Genomic DNA, 23422 nt, shown 5'->3' with positions numbered 1-23422 from the left:
TGCGCGGTACGCAACAATCGGCCAAATGTGTACGCAATCGCATTAGCGATCCATAATGAAACAGGCCCTTAATCATTACTATTTTAAATATAAACAATGAAAACAGAATTAATTATATTTCCACCGGCCAATAACAGTTACCAACCTGATCTCTCTATCACTGTTGATACCTCGACCATCCACCCCGCCCCACAAGCTCACTGCCTTGGTGTCATCCTTGACTCTGAACTGTCCTTTGTTCCCCATATTCAATCTGTCTCAAAATCATGTTATATACATTTAGAAAACATATCCAAAATTCGACCATATCTCACACAAGACACTGCAAAATCTCTAATCCATGCACTTATTATTTCCCGCATTGACTATTGCAATAGCCTCCTTACTGGTCTTCCCAAAAACAGGCTATCACCATTACAATCCATTATGAATGCAGCTGCAAGGTTTATCTTCCTTGCGAAATGATCTTCTTCTGCTGCCCCACTCTGTCAGTCCCTCCATTGGTTACCGGTTTTCTACCGTATTCAATACAAAATACTTTCACTTACACATAAATCTATTAACCAAACCACACCAACATACATCTCTTCACTCATCTCAAAATATCTCCCAACCCGACCTCTCCACTCAGCACAAGATCTGCGTCTCTCATCCCCATGCATTACTTGCTCCCATTCACGGTTACAGGACTTTCTTCGCGCTGCACCCACTCTATGGAATAACCTACCTCGCACAATACGACTTTCCTCTAGTCTCCAATCCTTCAAGCATTCCCTGAAAACTCACCTCTTCAGGCAAGCTTATCAGATTCCAGAACCTCCCACATAACCTTCATAGCTTCCATATCTAATTATATCCCCTTTTACAGTCCACACACAATTTCACACATCGTCTTTCTCTCACATCCTCATGACATTTGGTCAACATTCCTGTGTGACTGGATCATGCAGCCAACCAAGAAACTGTGCATTCTGGCTGGACCAAAATGCAATATATTGCACCTATGCATGTGTATCAATGCCTATTTCCCTATAGATTGTAAACTTGCGAGCAGGGCCTTCCTACCTATATATCTGTCTGTTATTATCCAGTTTTGATCTATTAATGCTTACAATTGTAAAGCGCAACGGAATATGCTGTGCTATATAAGAAACTGTTAATAAATAAATAAATAAATAAATGACCATCATCTTTCCAAGATGTAATACCAAATGAAGAAGAAAACAAAAAAGCCAAAGATCAGCAATTAAAAAGAGGTGAAAACAGATATATAACCCCTTATATGTTAATAATATAAATATGTAGAAAGGATTATGTACTGTAAATATGTAAATATGGAGGTACTGTATTTGGTGAAATGTAATGTGTTAAGTACTCTGGTTGATAACATTGGTGAGAGTGGATATATTTATATCCTGTCCCTGTGCTGGGAAAGACACTAATCAGATGTGCACAAGGGGGAGTTTTACAGGAGGCAGCAGGGGGGAAACAAGGGGATGAGCCTGCTGTTACGAGGGACTTGTAGGGCTTAAATGAGGGCATGAGGAGCATGTTGTGGGAGTGGATGATCAGCGCCAAATGGACGGCCGGAACAGATCACCAGGGAGAGGCAACCAATGCCTGGCTGAGAGAGAGGGATCCGGCGGTAATGTGCAGCCTACAGTCTTGGTGCTTCTGTGAGAAGGAACAAGTTTAGTAGCAGCCAATGACAGTGATGTTGTCCCACCACCTGGGAGAGTCATGTCCGGAGATTAGCACCTGTGCCTGTGAAAAGAAGGTTGCTGCTAGATCCAAGTTGGAGAAAGGACCTCTTTGATGTCACAACAACATGACTGCTGCAGCAAGGCTGGACCACTCCATTGTTACCATCCACATGGGCATAGAAGGGGAATATAATCTTGTGCCCGAAGCCTGGTGAGCAAAGTAAACCCGTGAGGGGACACTTTTGGTCCCTGTTCTAATCCTTGTCCCTCCCCCTTTTGTTTTGGGTAATGTGGGTGTGACATCAGAGGTCCTTTGCAGCACCCGATTCTAGACCTAACTGTGAAAACAAAGTAGAGGAGAGATCAGCTTAACCCTGGTTTCAGGTCTGATTAAGCAACAACATTACATAATTCACCTTACAAGTAAAGCACAGGACATCCTTCCTAATACACTGCAGATCCATCATTACATCATCCATCAAGACATCCTAGGTATGCAAAGTATGCTCTTAATATATAATTACAACTAAATAGTATTGTTTTAAAGTCTGTAGAGTTAAGCTGTGTACACACTAAATGACGTGTGTAGCCAATGATGCGAAACATAACCCGGCTGCCGATGGGCCGACATATCGGGCTGTCCATACGTACTGGGCAATCCATTGCCTGACCACCCAATATGCGCTGCATGGGATCATCAACCGCATCACCTGATTTTACTGCATGTACAAAAGATCAGGCGATGCGGCCAGTGGCGGACTGGGCTGGGGGGCAGGGTGCCATCTGCCCCCCGGGCTGCTACAATTGTGCAGCACTAGGGCCTTAGATGCAAAAAGGTATTCACTTGAGTCTCACACATATATATGTATATATATATATGTATATACATACATACCGTGCCGGGGCCGCTTGCTTGTGTTTGCCCCCTAGGCTGAAAGTTGCCAGCCAGCCCCTAGATGCGGCTGACGACCCCATGGGAGTGTGCACTACAAGATGTAGTGCATACACAGTACACGATATTGATGATTTGTCATTCTGGTGCATTGGAATCGGCCAAATCATCAACAATATCGTGTAGTGTGTACCCAGCAATAATACAGAGGTGCACTCATCAGCAGCACTTACCAACTAATCTTACAGTATTCATCCACCCTGCAGCGAGTAATAGCTCTGGGTAGATAAAGCCAATGCTGTGGAGTTGATAGTATAATAAGAGGAGTACAACTATAGACGATTATACTTTATTATGGAACTTTCCTATCCAAGAGCCAGCTTCCTTCATTGTTGATACCTAGCAAATGTCACAGGTTTCTACCCCTTATAATAATTACCAGAAGTAACTTGACTATTCAAAATACATGGGCCGTATTCAATTAGACGTAAAACCATAACATTTTTGAATGCAAAAACTTTGCACACTGTTCGCCCAAATGTGTCACTTTCAAGTCTATCTTGTCTGCTCTTTTTCCTGCAATCCTACTGCAAAAGACGCGATGCGGCATTCGTTCAAAAAATTTCCTTGGCGATAGCAGCAAAAAGTGCAGGTGAAAATGGGAAAATCTGCATGTACCCCCAGAAAAGGTAAACTAAGGTAAGGTAATAATGTAGAAGTGTATTAGTGGCCAAAATCAAAGGGTTTGGGGTTTTTAAATTGTGTTATATCCATTTTTCAGTAACTGTAAAAAATTATGGAAAGTAATATTTTTTAGGAAAAATAAATGCTGTAGTTAAATTGGGGGATACATTAAAATGGGTGTAAGCATGTTTTTTGTCATAAAAGTGCTTTTTTTTTTTTAAATACACCTGTAACTTGCACCTGCAATCCCAAAACACCTGTCTCATCCACACAGCCCCCCAAAATGCCTACCTCACTACTTTAAACCCAAATTCCAGCATTTTGTACTGACTTTAGTAAATATTATGGGGTATACATAATTATTCATAGGATTTACTCGGGTTTAGTGTAAGTTTAGCAGCAAGTATTCACGCATTCACATCTGTATATATAGTTGTTCACATTCTATACTGTTGGAAAGAGTAATGGTTGGTTATGTTATATACAGTATGATACGTTATACATCACCCAGTAACGTTACTTGGGGTATATTTACTAAAGTACGGGTTTAGTAAATATGCCATAGGAACTAATCAGATTCTTGCTATTATCTTCTAGAAGGTGGTAGATAAAGGAATCTGATTGGTTGCTATGGGCAAGAACTCCACTTCTAAAAATCCACACTTTAGTAAATATACCCCCTTGTCTCCAGGCAATTTTATTAAAAGGTGCTATAAAATAAACTTTAGCCACTTTGTGAGAATTTCTTAGTGTAAAGAGGATTGTGAAGATTGTATGTGAATAATATTTCTTGCAAAGTTTCTAGACTGAATCTAATTTAAACTTTGTATTTACCAGATCAGAGTGTTCTCATGTCCACTCCAGGTATAGGAAAAGTAATCCAGTAATTGGGTGGATGCACAAAGGTGATAGAAGAATAGAAACTGTAGTTATAACTAAATTGGGTAGAAGTTACCCATTACACAGAGATATTAAAATTATTTGAACATGTTCAACAATTGGTCCAACAAGCCTGATTTAATTAGCTACAACATTTGGTTAAACCAACCTATAATATAGCAAAATTCGTTTTTGTTTTTCTACTACCTGTACTTTGTGTATTTTTGAACTCAAAGTTTGAATTTTACACATTCACAGGTTGGAGTTAAAAGAAGTTAAAGTGATAAATTTGTTTAGGCTTAAAAAGCTACATGTAATATTCTTATTTTTTTTCAGTTGAACAGTTGAAAATTACTGTTTAAGGACCTGATTCAGAGCCGGACGCAATTAGCGCTCGCTCGTTCAGAAAAAGGGGGTGGCTATTCAAATGATCCGTTCGCTCTTTGCGGTCTGTTGACGCCTCCATGTCTGAACGAGCGAACAAAACTTGCGGATGTTTATTTGAAAAATACGCCCCCTGGCTGCTCGCATCATACGTCATGTCCGCTATTTATTAGATTAATCGAGTACATCGAACAGCGTATGAGCTGCTCGCTATTCTTGTGGTTGGTTTTTCCTACCACTATATTGCGAGCAGTTTTGACTATAAAACAACCAGGTGACATGGTCAATGACGCTGCTGTTGTAATTATGCACACCCATAAAACGCCCGTTTTGACCTTTAAGCACGCCTGTGTTCTTAATTCCACTCCCCGTTTTCAAGCACCTTCCCCTGTTACCACGCCTCATCCTGTCACTCAAAGTAGCAGGCATTCGCTAGATAGCGAACAAACGATTTTTGGCTGCACTGACTGGTTCGCGCATGCGTATTATATATAAACCGTACGCATGCGCAGAAGTGCGAACATCGCTCGGAACGAGCGTACTGTCACTTACGAGCGGCTCTGAATCAGGCCCTAAGTTCAAAGTTTGAATGCTCTGTTCTTATGTAAAAATGCAAACAAAACTATAAGTACTACAATGATACCATGGCTGAATATTTCTCCTTTGCTTAGCTACAATGTTTAGTTGTAACTAAAGTTTGAAAATTTGTTGCAATTTTTTAACTTAAGGTCTAGTTAGATGAACTGGATCTTGAACCACTTTGAAACAATTTCAGATCTCTCTAATTAAATGTGTAAACTTCATTCAGAGATACAATGTTACTCTTGCTGAGAGCTTCTCATCACTATTCTGTGCTGTTGGGAAATCCTGCTGCTTCCACTATTCATATCTAATGCTCAATGTTTGGCTTTCTGAATTTAATTCATCACATAAGAACATTATACAGGTTTACAAGAATGAACAGGATGTTACCTGCCACAAGATCAGCACACTATGGGTCTCATTCAGACCCGGTCGCAAGCACCGATGTGCTCGCAACCGGGTTGATAGTTAGCCCTGCGCACGCGCAGCGGCCGCACTGTGCGTGTGCAAGCCCCAGAGCGAGAGAGAAACTCTCTCGCTCCGGAGATCTCTACAAAAGGGGTGGCTGTCTATGTTGATCGACAGCTCGCCCTGTTTTGTAGGCTTGCCAGGGGGGTGGTTTCCAAAACGGAGGCGTTCCTTAAGGAACGCCTAAAGTTTTGTGGGCGGCCGCACTGACATCATCAGTGATGTCAGTGGAGAGTTGCCTGCTCTTTCAGTGCAGGAAGCTCCCTGGGGCTTGCGGTTGCCGAGACCCAACCTTAGGGTCTCGTCACAAGCCCCGCTGGTTGCGATGGTGTTCACCATCGCGACCATCAACCTGGTCGGTCGTTAAGCTGTGGGTGGTAACCCACAGCTTACCTAACGACCAGGAGGCCGCACTTCAAAAATGAAGCGGCCACCCTCATTCAGAACGAGCGCTCGCTTCTTGCGAGCACCTCTGAATGAGGGCCTATATGTCTGCTGATCTTGTGGGAGGCAATGTCCTGTCCACTAATGTGCTTCTGCTTTAGACAGTAAAATAATGATCGGTGTCGACTGCAAAAAGGAAATATATAGATGAATATGAGTTGAGGAATGATAACAAAAGGGTCCTAAAAGCCTAATACAGGTTGAGTCTCCCATATCCAAAATGCTTGGGACCAGGGGTATTTTGGATAACGGAATATTCCGTAGTTTGGAATAATTGCATATCATAATGAAATATCTTGGGAATAGAACCCAAATATACACACAGAATGAATTTATGTGCTATATACACCTTATACACACAGCCTGCAGGTCATTTTATACAATATTTTCAATAATTTTGAGGCTCAAGCAAAGTTTGAGTACAGAAATTAAATTAATTTATGTTTCATATACACCTTATACACACAGCCTGAAGGTAATTGTATTCAATATTTTTAATAATTTGTGCCTTAGACAAAGTTTGTGTACATTGAACCATCAAAAATCAAAGGTTTCATTATCTCAGTCATGCCAAAAATATTCTGTATTTCGGAATATTTCGTATTTCGGAATATTTGGATATGGGAGACTCAACCTGTAATATGTCCTTTAATATCTCTCTCTTTCTCTCTCTCTCTATCTATCTAAAAATCTGTGTATACTAATATAAATCTTAACTTAAGGACATTAGTATGTTTGTTAACAGTTTACATTTTTTTTTACAATTTAAACTGTCCTCCATTGTCTTATTATGTATAAGAATTGGTTGGAAGAAATCACACAGATAATATATTTGCATTGTTGCTGGCATTTTCTTTCTTATAAAATTCTATACTATTTATAGTGCATCATAGCCACTGGCAATGAATATACAGTGATCGTGAAAACAGGTCAAGCTTAAGCTTCTTTTGGATGCATTAAACAGAGATGGTTCATGCTCCCACCTCATGTCATACTCTAAACTCTGAAGATTGTGTAGAGTAACCATTCGCCTATAATCAGCATCCTCACAGCATCACCACTGCTGACTAAATTGTTGGCTGTATTGCATTTCTGTGTGTCTGGGTATTCCAGACTATAGTAGCTCTAGTGGTTGGAATTTCACAGACTGTACTTAAACTGGTCCTATAGACATTAATGGCAAGCACCATGCAGTTTATTCATTTACATTTTATGATGAATCTCTTTTGTTGATAAAACAGTAATTTAACAGCATTCTTCATTTTCCACATGTCAAGGGCAGTAAATGCAACACATATATCAGTTGTAACAATGGTATAAATTAAATAATTTTTTTTGCAACTTGAAACATAACCATTCCATCCATGTGCTGTCTATATGTGATGATTTTCTTAACATCTGTAGCATTGCTGCCAAGTTTCTTGTATAGACATGATTCCTGTAATTAGCAGTGTGGCATGACAATCAGCAGTATGGCATAGATTATCAGAGAAGCAAGATGAGGGAGACCATAAGGTAAATGTATCATATCAGAAAGTTACATTTTTAATTGTATGTGATATTATTATTGTAAGTCCTGTAAGTATTAATGTAAATAGAGCCTCAATGTAGCAACAATACGCTTGTAATGTAAATAGAGCCTCATTGTAGCAACAATACGCTTGTAATGTAAATAGAGCCTCATTGTAGCAACAATACGCTTGTAATGTAAATAGAGCCTCATTGTAGCAACAATACGCTTGTAATGTAAATAGAGCCTCATTGTAGCAACAATACGCTTGTAATGTAAATAGAGCCTCATTGTAGCAACAATACGCTTGTAATATAAATAGAGCCTCATTGTAGCAACAATACGCTTGTAATGTAAATAGAGCCTCATTGTAGCAAATACACTTGGAATCCAAGTTTTTTTTTTCACAATGTTGGAATTAATTTGCACACAATCCTCATTTTTAAAGGAGCAAATATTAGCTTCCTTATTGTGTGCTTCTGAAGCCCCTCCCTCCACCTTCCACATTACAGGCACTTGTCTGTATTATGATAAAAACACACAAAGGTCATTTGCCAGAAATTATATTTTCTACTTGCAGAAGACAGCATCTACCCTTTGTGAAAGTGGCTTCTCACTCATATTTTATATCTAGGCACATACCAACAACTCACATAGAATTAGGCACATCCAACCTCCAGGTTTGTGGAACAATATTTGGTCTTCTTAAAATCCATTATCATTTCCTTAATCGCTTTGGAAAAGCTCTCACATGCTCACAGCTGTGTTTAACATTATTGCTCTGTGTGTCATATTTTCATACTATATTGAATGTGGTGAGTATTAAGCTTGCTATTGTGTTGGAGGAAATATTAGATGATGATCTCAAGCTTTCCTCCATGGGAGAAAGCTGGAGTATTCCAGATTTATTATCAAACAATACTTCTGTAATTTGAAGTACAATTTCAAATTACATATAAAGAAAAACAAATACTTATTAATTTTGGATCTTCTATTTGTTGTATAAACATTTCCAGCTGATTATAAAAAAGTCTAAATCTATGTTGAAATATGTAACTATGCAGTTGTCATGCTCAGAGCCGGCCCTAGCCAATTTGGTGCCCTAGCAAGATTTTGGTTGGTGCCCCTAGCAGATAATCCCACCAAATATATATCAACTCCACTATATGATTATAGTGCCAGACCTGTAGTAATCATATCCAGCCCGCAGTGGACGGCACTACAAATGATTTATTAACATGAAAAAAAAAACACAGACTATGCTGCTTCTGCCAATGTTTCAGAGGGGTCACCTATTTTGTGTCTTAATAAAAGAGGTGACCCCTCTGAAACATTGGCAGAAGCAGCATGGTCTGTGGGTTTTTTTCACTTTAATAAATCCTTTGTAGTGCCGTCCACTGCGGACTATTGAGCGGGTTCAGTTTTACTCGGATTTACTCGGATCTTTAAACGGCATTTTATTGGCTACCCCCTATCATGTGTTTTGGATAGCCAATATAATAAATCCGAATTTGCGGTAAAGTGGCGATAAGAACCGAGTAAATCCAAGTAAAACCGAACCCGCTCACCCCTAATATATATATATATATATATATATATATATGCTGCAATAAGACCGGCATTCCAGCACAGAAATAAACATGTACCCGGGTGCTTACCATGATGCGGACACGCCAACATGCACAGAATTCAATACAACAGGTCGCACTCCTGGGCTTTATACAACATGTAATTCCGGACTCCCTTTTATAATAAAAGGGAGAGATTCCAGAGTACTTGTTGTATAAAGCCCAGGAGTGCAACCTTTTGTATCAAATTCTGCATATATATATATATATATATATATATATATATATGGAAGAGAAGGGGTACCTTTGGTGCGCTACAACTTTGAGTATTAATTGAACAGAAGAAATTTCCACCACTTAGGGGGATTTATTGCAATATTAGCTGTTGGTCAAACACAACCCTCTAATTAGTCTTCAAATCACCATAAGTTTATGTTTTGGATATTGTTCATAAAATAAAAGCCCTATGGTAGCCCATAATTCTTATACCTGAATATTTTATTCTTGGTATATCAACAGAGGTAAAAATATAAACAATTTACATTACAAATAAATACATAAATCGCATAAAACAACTTTTAGTAAACCTGCCCCAGTACAGAAGGATAGATGTTGTTATCTGCCACCTACACCTTTACAGGTGTGCGCTCTTAGGTGGACCTCTTATGTGGTAGGTGCAGGTTTTTCAAAGCGATGACCCTACACGTTTCGTCCACCTACGGGACTTCATCAGGGGTAAACACAAAAATGGAACTGGTCTGAACAAACACTTGATGATATGGAACTGGTTAGAACACTCAGTAGTATAAGCTTATTTTCTGTCCCTTGATAGGGAGAAATTCCTAGAAAGGCTTTTAAAAGCCAAGTAGTTCTTATAAAGACTTTACTGGAATGATTAGATGGATGTTTCTCAACCAATAAATGTAACCTAGTGTATAATGAACAGTATTGTACCAGATTCTTTAACAGCAATTTAAATATTAAGATGCATCATATACTCCCAGTGTGTAAAAATTATGAGACCCAGTGCCAGCAAATGGTAAAACTCTATTCAGTCCAATGAAGTGTATGTCTCCCTCTGTTAGCAGTAAAAGATTTTACTGCTAACAGAGGGAGACATACACTTCATTGGACTGAATAGAGTTTTACCATTTGCTTGGCACTGGGTCTCATCATTTTTACACACTGGGAGTATATGATGCATCTTAATATTTAAATTGCTGTTAAAGAATCTGGTACCATACTGTTCATTATACACTAGGTTACATTTATTGGTTGAGAAACATCCATCTAATCATTCCAGTAAAATCTTTATAAGAACTACTTGGCTTTTAAAAGCCTTTCTAGGAATTTCTCCCTATCAAGGGACAGAAAATAAGCTTATACTACTGAGTGTTCTAACCAGTTCCATATCATCAAGTGTTTGTTCAGACCAGTTCCATTTTTGTGTTTACCCCTGATGAAATCCCGTAGGTGGACGAAACGCGTAGGGTCATCGCTTTGAAAAACCTGCACCTACCATATAAGAAGTCCACCTAAGAGCTCACACCTGTAAAGGTGTAGGTGGCAGATAACAACATCTATCCTTCTGTACTGGGGCAGGTTTACTAAAAGTTGTTTTATGCGATTTATGTTTTTATTTGTATTGTAAATTGTTTATATTTTTACCTCTGTTGATATACCAAGAATAAAATATTCAGGTATAAGAATTATGGGCTACCATAGGGCTTTTATTTTATGAACAACATCCAAAGCATAAACTTATGGTGATTTGAAGACTAACTAGAGGGTTGTGTTTGACCAACAGCTAATATTGCAATAAATCCCCCTAAGTGGTGGAAATTTCTTCTGTTCAATTAATACTCAAAGTTGTAGCGCACCAAAGGTACCCCTTCTCTTCCATTTCTATTTTTAGGTCCTCTACTAGCAGAGGTCCACCTAATTGGTGCAGCTGAACCAGTGTACGCGCGATATAAGGGTTAATTTTGTATCTGATATATATATATATATATATAAATATATATATATATATATATATATATATATATATGACCAAATCGGAATGGCACTCACCCTAAGGGTTTTCAATAAGTCAGGTGCCCTTCACAAAAATCCATCCACTATATCAGCACAAACAAGCGGCGGCACTCGGAGACTTTGGTGTCACATGCATTTATATTCCTAAATACACATTTCTGATACTCTTGAGAAAGTCTCCAAGTGCCGCCGCTTGTTTGTGCTGATATAGTATATATATATATATATATATATACACACACAGGTACACACACATGGGATTGGGAGAGGGTTAGGCACTAAGGGGGGGGAGGTTTAGGGTGCGGGTAGGGGGGGAGGTTTAGGGTGCAGGGAGGGGGAGGTTAGGATCAGGCACTAAATGGGGAGGTTAGGGTTAGGCAGCAAAGAGAGAGGCTTAGGGAGAGGATGAGGGTTAGCATATGCTAACCCTGTCGGGCTTCTGACCATCAGGATCCCATACATACTGCAATTAAAAACAACAGGTATGAAGCTATTTGGGGCAGCGCATTCAACCCCGCTTGACCTTATGCCACCCCAAGGGGGTGAACCCCTGTGCTATGCAGTACAAATGATAGTTACCAATAATAACATTAATAATTTTATTTTCCCATTTCAGTATTGCAGACAAAAAATTGTGTCAATCTGTACCTTTCTGTAAAATTCATTTTCATGGGTTGCAACCATCACCCCATGACTGTTTGCACTGCCCTCACATGAGGCACTATGGGCGATAGATACTGCCAGGTGGACCCTGGCTCTAGGATGCAATCCCCATTGATGAGATAGGTGATCCCCTATCCAGATTGTGTTCCACGTGCTCCCAGCCTGCGGACCCTACAACTGCCATGGATGGGCGGGCGCCGACTGAGTTCTGGGGTACCACCTATTTTTGCTGCAGCTCAGGCTGGGAGATTTGCAGCCACTGCCCAGTCGCTGTGTGATCCCCGAGCCATCACTCGTGGCCATCTTAAATGAAGCAAGAATGAGCTTCTGCACATGTGCAGAAGCTCATTCTGACTGCTGCACTGCCCGATCGCAGCGGTAGCTGCAGGCGGGCTGGTGGGGAACCTGTAGTCACTGTGCCATCACTATGGTGCAAGCGCAGAGCTGTGGGATGCCCCTAAGGCATTCCAGATGCCCTAGGCATTGGCTTAGAATGCCTATGCCTAGGGCCGGCTCTGGTCACGCTTGTGATTGTTTGTCGAACCGGAGTTGGGTAAATGTCTGTTAGCATAGTGGGAGGTGTATATGCAAAGCTGGCAGGCCTGAGGAGTCCTCTGGACATGAGAATAGATGCTTCCCTGACCGGGAATCAAACCCTGGTCTCGGTAGAAAGATGCCAGATCATGCCCACTAGACCACCAGGGACATCGGTGTTGTAGATGGTATGATGTATGTAGCAGAGAAGAGTGTAGCAGTAGATTTACCTGGCAGAGCTAGGTTATTACTTGATATAAATAAAAGCACTCTTCTTACTTGGTTCTGTTGTCCAGGACACTTGAGTGGCAGATCTTGATAGGAATATTTACCAGGCTTGGACTGGGTTTTCTGTGTAGTCTGGGAGCACTCTAAGATGACCGGATACAGACTGAAAACCAGAATGGATGGTAGCTGCGGAATAACCTGGCATGGAACCAGGGAAGCAGGTACTGCTGATATACCTGAGCAGACAGGTGGATGCTTTGCACAGGTGTAGCAATGATTCAGCAAACTGGAACAAGCTGGAATTACCTGTGCAACTAGAGATGCTGATTACACAGGAGTAGAATAGCATAAATAGTTAGTGCAGCAGGATCAAACAGAACTGCACTAGCAGGATAACAATGAGCACAGTTACACTTCACTCAGTAGGGACTGAGCTAGACATTGTACTGGCAATAACTGAGAGCCAGAACCTAGAATATATAACCCGGGGTTAGCCAGGATAAGACAAGCAGCATCAGATGGTCCCGGATGAGGCAGACTGGTTAGGGATTGACTGGATCGATCAGGTGATCAGGACAGCAGTACACCAGGGTTGGCTAAATGTGAGCTGTGGCCTAGCAGGCCGCAAATGATGAAACCTGCACCTCACTGAGATGACAGTGGGTGCCGTGAGTGAGTGTTACGGTCTCCTCGGATTCACCGTGTAAAACCTCTAGAATCACTCAGACGAGGTCTTCACCAATAACAGTTATCCGCTGTTCCCTTAGAACAGGACACATTCACTTGTACTTAGATGGCCGTCTGGATTTAACTCGAGATAGTAAAGGTTTACATGGTTATCCTAGATGTTATGCGACTGTAGAATCACAGGAGAGGGTGAGATATACAAGGACAGGTTGTGTCTTTAAGAGCTGATGGATATCCTGGCTGAGTAGCAGTCTAGAGGGCTGAGGTGCGGCTTTGAGAGCCGTGATATGGCTGGAGAGCTGATAGATGTTCTGACAGCAATGTGGCCCTGAGGGCCAAGGTACAGCTTCGAGAGCCGAGGTGCAGCTGGAGAACCAATAGAAGTTCTGGCAAAGATGCGGCCTTGAGGGCTGAGGTGCAGCTTCAAGAGCCGATAAAAGTTCCTGCAGAGATGCGGGCTTGAGGGCTGAGATGCGGCTTCAAGAGCTCAGGAGCGGCTTAGAGAGCCGAGCTGCAGCTGGAGAGCCGATAGAGGTTCTGGCAGAGATGTGGTCTTGAGGACCGAGGTGTGTCTTGAGAGCCGAGGTGCATCTATAGAGCCAAGATGTTAAAGGCTTGAGATGCGGCCTTGAGGGCCAAGGTGCGGCTTTGAAAGCTGAGGTGCAGCTTGAGAGTTGAGGTGTGGCTTTGAGAGCCGAGATGTTAAAGGCTTGAGATGCAGCCTTGAGGGCCGTGGTGACAAAGACTCAGAGAATACCGCAGCTCATAGAAAAACAGAACTCTAGATGATGGAATGAGAGTAATAGCTGAGAATCTCCTAAGCACAGGAAGTAACAGGCACAGATGGGCAGACACACGACTGGCAGGAAGTGGAAGTACACATCAGAAATTCTATAGCCGGCAAGCCGGCAATGAATCAGCAGCCTTAAGAGAGGACTTGAACCAATGGACTAACAGGGCAGGTGATTGATGGTAATCCACAGGTGAGGAGGCACATCATCCAGCATCACATGCTGTAATCTGGCGTCCCAGTCTCCTAGCAACAAAAGGTGTCATCCCAATACGGCATGTACGTTGCACAAGAGCAAAGATCCAGGCATGTGGCTGGTTACCCAGAGGAGGAGAGACAAACGGAGCACAGGTTTGTAACAAGGGCGTGGTTCCTACTTGTAATAGCGAGCCAACTGGCCACAGGAGTGGTAAGTGATCCAGTAGCAGGGGTATCAAGCCCAGGTTGTGACAGCAGTAGAACATATATATTATGTTTAAAGTGAATAATAATTTGCATGCTATAACTGTGGATCATATTTTTTTAGTTACATAATTCAATATGTTTTAATAATTTTAAAATCTTTTCTCCCTTAGTGTCATTGTTTAATTCCTGTTTGTGCACCTGAGTTCTTGTGAGCCACGCAATGGTAACTGCAGTAGCAGGGGAAGATAACAGAACCTCTACTTGATGTGGCTCTGCCTGTCTATGCCCTTGGTTCTAACGAATCTAAAATTACGTTACTGAAGAGAGAGAGAGAGAGATTGGTTGTCTTAGAGGAACACATATATCGCTAGTTTATTAACATAAATAATGTAGTCACACTCAAGAGTTTGTGTTTCCGATGCACAAAAATATTATATTGTAAACAGGGGATAAATGCCTTAATCTAAACAATGAGCGCCAAAGTACAGTAAATAACAATAAATGATACAATTACCACACAATTCGCAAGCGCACTGGTCCAGGAATTACAGTCGTCTCCAAGATGCTGCCACTCATTCAATGGGAATGTATGAGTAAGCAACTCAACCAGGGCTCGGTATTTATTCACTTTAGATTCAATTGTATAACAAACAAGCGGGCTCATTGGCCTTTATTATGAGTCACAGTAAATGCAGCACTTCAATGGTTAGTATACATTTGGTGTCACTAGGGGCTGAACTATGTTAGAGGATCCCATTGTTTCTAATCTCCCGCCCTAGGTATGTTAATTCAAAGGGCCAATGCATACAAAGTTGTACAGTAAATAATATGAATCCTCCAGATCTTCATAACTTGTCGGTGTTTCCTCTGATATTCATGCTGTCTGATCCATAATCCTGTGGAGACATAAGGAAATCGGTAGGTACCATACACGACCAGTTTATCGCATTCCTGGGGTCAGATATCATATATATCTAGTGTTCAACATATATCATTCGGTCGACATACTATTACAATATAATATTCTTTATATGGAACCTTTGCTGTCAGTTTGTATGTTATTGAAGTTTGTGTATGCGCTATGTAGCACTATGCGCATTGGTAAATGTAAGTTGTGATTTGGTGTACTCAGCATTGGATTATTGTTAGAATGGGACACAGTTCATTGTGGTGAGGTTTCCGAAAGGATTATTAAAAAGCTTGTTGTGCGATTGATGTGCAATACATTATTTAGATATTGCCATATTAACTTATTTAATCTAAAATGGCGCCGAGTGCCCAGTCGCAGAGTAGCATGGTGTGCCATTCACAATATGGCATGGGGCAGCTGTATGGGGATGCGTGCACTACTGGATGATTGCATGCGCATTGGGATCGCGATCGCGCACGGGTGCGTGCGCAAATGTGCGTCGGGAGCGTGAATGATTTTAAGAAGTGACTGCGGACGATCAAATCGTCCGATGAATATCCTGAAGCGGGTTATGCGCAATTATGCGATTGCTTACAATCTATTTGGCTTCGACAGTTCGTAGGAGACCAGCCTTTTGAAGATACCTGCCAGTGCTAAGTCAGGCTCCCTTTGTTCTTAATAATGTTGGTATACCAGTACCTTAATCCTCTGCACAGACTGCCCAAGGTTTCGTTTCAAAGAATATTTCTATTCCATGATCTTAATCATCTGTTCAGCATTTCATCTCCTTGTAGCACAATGTTTTCAATGATTTTGAAGAAATTCACAGTTGGTAACAGTGCCGATTGTGCAGAGAGAGGAGATTGTCTCTAGCCGCCAGTCAAAGCGAGATACACTATAGATGTGATTACTTTACAGTTATACTGATCCCATAATAGTGTATTGGAGAGTATGTGAATGGCATATTTGAATAGAAGCCTCTGAGTCATATGTAGGTTTCAGAATGTAACTATATGAGGGGATCTAACCCTGTGGACATATGTAATATATTTATGTACAAGTTGAATAAACAACGCTTCAGTATCTGGACCCAGATCTCCACAGTGTGGCAACTTTAATTGATACAAAATATTGATACGATATAGTACAATGTGTCCATCAGGTGAATAACTGGTTCACAACAGTATCACTGTGCACACACTACTCCACTGGCTGTATATATGTATAAATATATGGTACAATAAGTATACAATATATGATTGAAATAATACAGCAAAAATATATCTAAAATACACAGTCACTCGATTCCACCAGAGAGATCGAAATTGGATATGTAGAGTAACGAACAAACATATATAATATTACTATTTAACCTGCGGTGAAAGGGAATTTTAATAGCACCTTTCTAATAATTCTTTTTCACTATCTAATTATCTATACTATCTGTGATTTTAAACAATATTTTGCCTCTTTCTTGAACACATTATTTTAAAGAAAATAATTAATAAAGATGTACTGAATTTTATATATTAATTGACAGAGAACGATAGAAAAGTACAATATTGATCCAAAGAGTGCACCCGGATATATACTCTGCTTTTTTCTTCTTTGAATGGGTGTTTACTAGATAATTACTTACAGAGTAATAGGTAGCACCTCTAAAATACGGAAGTATATTTGTATAATCAGTTCTATTAGAAACTATAATATTAGAGTTTTTGGATCAATGATAAATACTTTTCTCTGCAAAATGGAAATTTACAATTAACACATTTATACTGGTGTAAGAGACCAAAAATCATATAATAAAACTGTTTGCGTTTATGCCTGATATTTAAAAGGGTAGAGCTTTTACTAGCCGTGTCTTGCTAGTAAAAACATGGCCATTTAAAATATTAGGCATGAACACGAACAGAAGTGTTGGGTTTTATAACACAACACTTAAATAAACCCCTCCTGTGATTATTATTTTGACAGCCACAAAGTATCAATATATTTATACAAATTAGCAAGATATTTAGAAATCCAATCTAAAGATAGCTAGTTGATTCAATGCAATTTAGAGAGTATTCCAGTGATTGATATACAACACACAACACAGAGAGCATCCTATTGATTACCATACAATACAGAGAGATTCTTAGGGACTTATCTATCAAGCAGTGAACAGCATGGATAAGTGGACCAGTGGAGAAGTTGCCCATAACAACCAATCAGCTCCTACCTATTATTTTATAGACTGCACATGATAAATGCTACTTCACAGCTGTCTGGTTGCTATGGGCAACTTTTTCACTTGTCCACTTCTCCACGCTTTTCACTGCTTTTCACTACAGTGACTGCCATATGATACAGGTAGCATCCTTGTGACATCCATGCAACACAGAGAATCCTTGTGACTGCCACGCAGGGTACAAAGAGTGTCCTAGTGGCTACCAAACCAAATAGAGAGTATTCCAAGGAACTTTATACAATACAGAATGAAAATCCTCCTTTTGTCACAGCATTGTGTATACCCTAACCCTCCCCATGTCACATATTGTTTTATATAATGTATCAACCCATATTATTTTCCATATCATGGCCCCTGTAGTTTTACTCCCTTATATCATGGATCAACTGTATTGAATCACAGCCAATCATGCCATCACCACTATATTGACTTTCTTCCATAGCATGCCTCACTGTACTGATGCTCAATCTTACCTTCCTGTAATGATTTTCTCTATCATCACCTCTTCATTCTGCTTATTTCATGCTCCTCACTGAAGGGTATTACTCATACCATATCTGTGGCTACCTCCTAATTGTAGTCACCCTTGTACTTGCACCTTGTATTTGCACCCTTGTACCTATTAAGTGTCTCAGTCCTCTCCGGCAGTCTTCAAAATCCTACTTGTGTGACTAAGGGGAAGGGTGAGGGATGTATCAAACCTTCTAAAGAAGGCAAGTGAAGAAGTAACCCACAGCAACCAATCACCTTCTAGTTATCATTTATTAAGTGAATTCAATAAAACCATAGCAAAGAAGCTAATTGGTTGACATGGGCGACTTCTCCGCTGGTCCTCTTTAGTAGGTTTGATACAGTACATCTCCCTTTTGTGTTATGCGCCACACATAGAGACTATATGGCAGCAAATCAAAATGCAGCTGCTCATCATGATTTGCTGGCATGATGACTGGCAATGCTGGCTCACTGCAGGTGCTGCTCTTTTTAGTTTAGGGATTTCTCCAAATTGGCTTTGAATTGCAGGAACTGGCATGATTGCACCTATTTAGCCCCTAGATTTAAAACGTCAATAATTTAAAAGGTAAAACCAGGTTTGTTTTGCCTTTTGAATTACTGCAACTTAGTTATTACATGAAGGTAAATGACCTTACTCCAAAGTGAATTAAAATCTCTTTCTATAATCACTTTTTATAGGCAGTGCGTGTGCGTGAACTGGCCACTGCGTTCGAAACTGCAATCACAGTGACTACGCAGGCCCATTGCAGAGTGAGTGAAAGGAAGTACCGTTTGGAAGTGATGATGGGGGGTTGGTCAGCGAAATGCAGACGTGCCAGTGCGTTAGAACGCCATTGCATGGGCGTGCATAAATTATCCACTGTAATGCCGTACGCAGCTTGAGGACTCATAGCTTGCGATGAAGTTAGCAGGTCAGAGCTTGTGCGTGAGGCTGCGATGGTACTCGATAGTACCGATGGTTTTGCAGTCTTGCTAAACATTACGTATGTGTATAAGGCAAAGTGTGTGTTCTTATGTAGTGCTGCGGCGGCATAGCGATCGCAGTGGATTAGCATACTATCACAGTGAGACTGCGTGCGTAATCGCTATTGCAATTGCAGTTGTGCTTAGTAGTGAATCAGTCCCTAAGTTAGATATTTATGGAGCTACTGTTTTGATTGACTAATGACTTTAGTTCAGTTGTAGCCTGTTCAAGTATTATATTTTAAAAGAACAAATTTCTATTTAACAAACATATTGCAAATTACATTGCATGTGTTCTGTAGTCAAGTAATATGCCCTTACTGTTATTTTTCTAATACATTTAAAAAATAATTCAACTATGAAGACTTATAGAAACTTTATTATTTTAAGCTAGTGGATCATATCTTGATTTTAAGGGAATCTCATTATTAAAGTATATTTGTTAGCTGCAACTTACAGCTGAGGGTTCAAGGACTATGGGCCTGATTCAGATTTGGGAATAGAGTAAGATATAGCAATTAACTGTGCATCTTGGTAAAACCTGCAGGTGGGGTAGATTGAAAATGTGCTGAGAGATTTAGAGGTGGGAGGGATGTGTCCAAACTGAAATCTAAATTGAATTGTAAGAATAAGCTGTGCAGTATTATTTGGCTACATGCAAAAGCAGCCAGTATTTATCCCACATGCAAAAAATGTATGTATTTGCACCATGCTTGCCTACACTCCCGGAAGTCGCGGGAGGTTCCTGATTTTTCAGGTAGCCTCCCGCACCCCCGGAAATGTAGGCAGATCTCTCGCATCCTGCCCAATTCCTAGTGAAGCAGGCAGGATGAGGAGATTTAATGGGGTATTTGTGGGTCCGCGATTTGTGTCATTTAACCACGCTCCCTGCTCTCGGGTCCGCGAATTGCAGAGTTTTCCGGGAAAGGGGGTGGTTTAATTGCATCATCAGTCCTGCCCCGCGCCGTGAACTGGCCTCTAGCGGCAGCTCTTGGGGCTGCTCCTGAAAAGGATAGCTATGATTTGCACCCCTCGCATTGCAACATGGTTTGTCCAGTTACTTGCTATATCTTACTCTATTCCCAAAGCTGAATCAGGCCCTACAATATATAGAGAAGGACTTTTGTAGAATTAAAAGAAATCATGATAAATCACAAAACTTAAGCTCCCACTGACGTCTGTCGCTGATCGGCATCGTCTAGTGTGTATCCATCGATATTGCCAGCAGCTGGCCTGGCGGGGGTGCCAGCATTGGCAAGTGTATACACATTTGCCAATGCTGACCAGTGACGGAGGATGGTGGGGGGAGGCGGGGCCATGCTGCATTCAGCAGCATGGCATCGCTCACGATATCCCCAGATTGGGCTGCATGTACAGCCTACTGGGGATATCGTCAACGACCCGCGGGAGCGCGCATCATTGGTCGTTTACCAAACTGGCCGATATTGTGAATGATTGAACGATATTGTTCAAAATACCAGCAAGTGTGTACACGGCTTTACAGTATATAAGATAACGAATAATATAAATATAAAAAGTATACAGTAGAAGCCCTGATTTTCAGATGGATGCAAGTACACCAACAGAAACATAACAATGCAGTACTGTCCATTGGCAAAAAAACTATGGCCATACAAAGGGGCCTATGTACTAAGATAAGATAGAGATAAAGTAGAGAGAGATAAAGTACCCACCAATCAGCTCCTGTCATTTTTCAAAGACAGCCTGTTACATGACAGGTGACAGGTTGGTACTTTATCTCTCTCCACCTTTTTTTCTCCCCAAGGCTTAGCACATCTCCCCCTTAGCATTGAACTTAATTTGCACTTTGTGCCTGGAATCATGGTACACACTTGTGTGCACTTACTACTGTACTGAACTTGTAGTACAGTAATAAGTGCACACATGTTATGTAGTCCCAAAATTAACAGAGAGCAGAACAGTCTCAACCACAACCTTTATTCAGGAATCAGTTAACCAATAAACCAATAAGTCCACAAAATAGTACAGACATAACTTCTTTTCATAAATGCTTTCACAAGTGCTCATATCTTTTACTATCATACCAGCTACATACAAGCTGGCAATAAACTCAGAATAAATAAACATTTCTTGGTTTTACTTTGGCAACCAACTTTTTACACACAAAATAGTATGACATTAGCTATACAAAAGAGATATAAGCAGTACATACAATATACATAAACAACATTTTTCTCATAAACTGCAGGATAATTACATTAAATGGTCTCTTCTCCACACAGGTGAATGTTTAACTTTGGCATTATTTCTTACAGGCTCAGTGTTGGGTATATCATCCCTCTACTGTGCAGCACAATCATCCAGATTAAGTGGATAATCCACAGTATTATCACTTCTCCCATGAGGATAAGGTGACACTGACAGGTACCTAGTGTTCGAAATGCGTCCCTGTGACAATTTTTAGGTGCATGAACATTTTTCTTCAGATCTTCAGTGGCAATATAAACTTAGATTGTCTTTTCCATAGGATTCCAGGTTTTCTTACTCTGACAAATGAATCACATATAATGTTCTGTGATGATTGTCAGTGTGTATGCCTAATATTTGTTTTACTCTCACTGTGTGTATATTTGGTTTAGGAGTCTTCAAACCTGTGACATTCAATTTTGTATACAGTATATTAATCTCCCTTGCAGTAATTCAGCAGGTGAACACTGGGTAGTGGCATACCGAGGTTGCATTTCTGTGTTTGCTGAAAGTCTGTATTGAAGATTTTCTACACGTTTCCTTCCAGGATATCGGTTTGAAAACTCTGTTTCAGACTTCTATTGAAATTTTCAATTTCACCATTAGCCTGAGGATAATAAACAGAAGTTTTACTGTGCGCAATGTTGCTCTCCCTCCAGAAGGATTGAAATTCCAACAAAGTAAATTGAGATCCATTATCTGAGATTAACTCTTTCAAGTTATCTTCTCTACTATAAACTGTAGACAGAAATGTAATTATTATAGTAGAAGTCACTTGTGCAGTGAAAGAAACCTCTGGCCATTTACTGTAGCAGTCAATAAAACGTCTATTCATTATCACTTCATTTTTACAAAAGCAGGTGAAAATGAACATTTTCACCTGCTTTTGTAGAAACTAAGTATTGGGTCCGTTCATCAAAAAAGTAATGTAGGAGATATCACAGATATCTCCTGCTTACCTTTCTCTTCTGATGTGACCCGCTGTCCCCATTGTCGAAGATGGATAATTGACTGAGACAGGATCGGTTTAAAATTAAATCTGTGCAACGCCATTTTGCGAATGGCAATGAGACGCCATTTTGCGACTGGCCGCCCAAGCGCCATTTTAGTGAATCTCACCCACTTTAAGTACATACGGCGATGCTATTATTTAGCATCATGTGATTCCCACGCAATAGAAAGAAGTTAAAAGTGCTCATCACATAAATACAGACAGTCACCAAAACATATAAAATGATCAACCCTGCAAAACACGTACCATGGTGTACTCCACAAACACGAAGTCGCACAGCGCTAACTAGCATCTTCTACCAATTCCCTAATACTTACACACTGCACACTTGCATAAAAGGTTCCCTAGCATTAAAGTGTAATATTCAAGGTTTATTCAGTTTTTAATGTTGTGTAATAAAGGTTATTTGATATCTAAGGTTTAGTACATGGTAAGCAGACCGTGTTTGGTGTTGTACTGATCCACTGTGACTCAACAGATTTCCGGTATCATCGGTGAGAAGATCAGAACATGCGTCTGCAAACTATGGACAATAGAGAGTTAAAACATTAAAATGTACTCTGTAATGTTATCAGCTTAGATTAGAATGCAACGGGAAAAAGGACTCAAAGGGCTGTTGGAGGCTGTTTTGTGTCCATTTGAACTGACCTATGAACTATCCTGTAAAAGAAGCACCTATAAGAAGAACCAATGGAATCATGCCAACCTGTTCTATTGTATTGCCTATCCCTGTAAGAGTATATATGTGTGCTCTCTGAACCTAGAGTTGAGTCTTCTTGCTGTGCTGTTGACGGAGGTTTCTATTGCTGATGCCGGTATCTGGGTCCAGAGCGCGTGCGTATACAACAACTGTACCTGGGGTCTGTATGATTTACTTGCGCTAATTGTATTTAGATCACAGCGTGTAACCATCTGTTTTTTATATTGAATAATATATTTTTGTGCTTTGGAACCACACTCATTTATTTCATTTATTTTATTTATTTCTTGTGCGACTCATAACGCTGAATAGCAACAATTTTAGAAGGTATAGGAAGGAATATTGTTAGAAGGTATAGGCAGGAATCGATTGTTAGAAGGTATAGACAGGCAGGAATCGATAGT

The sequence above is a fragment of the Taudactylus pleione genome, unplaced genomic scaffold, assembly GCF_031769625.1.
Source record: "Taudactylus pleione unplaced genomic scaffold, aTauple2 ptg000214l, whole genome shotgun sequence".
NCBI lineage: Eukaryota > Metazoa > Chordata > Amphibia > Anura > Myobatrachidae > Taudactylus > Taudactylus pleione.
Note: the sequence above shows the minus strand (reverse complement) of the source record.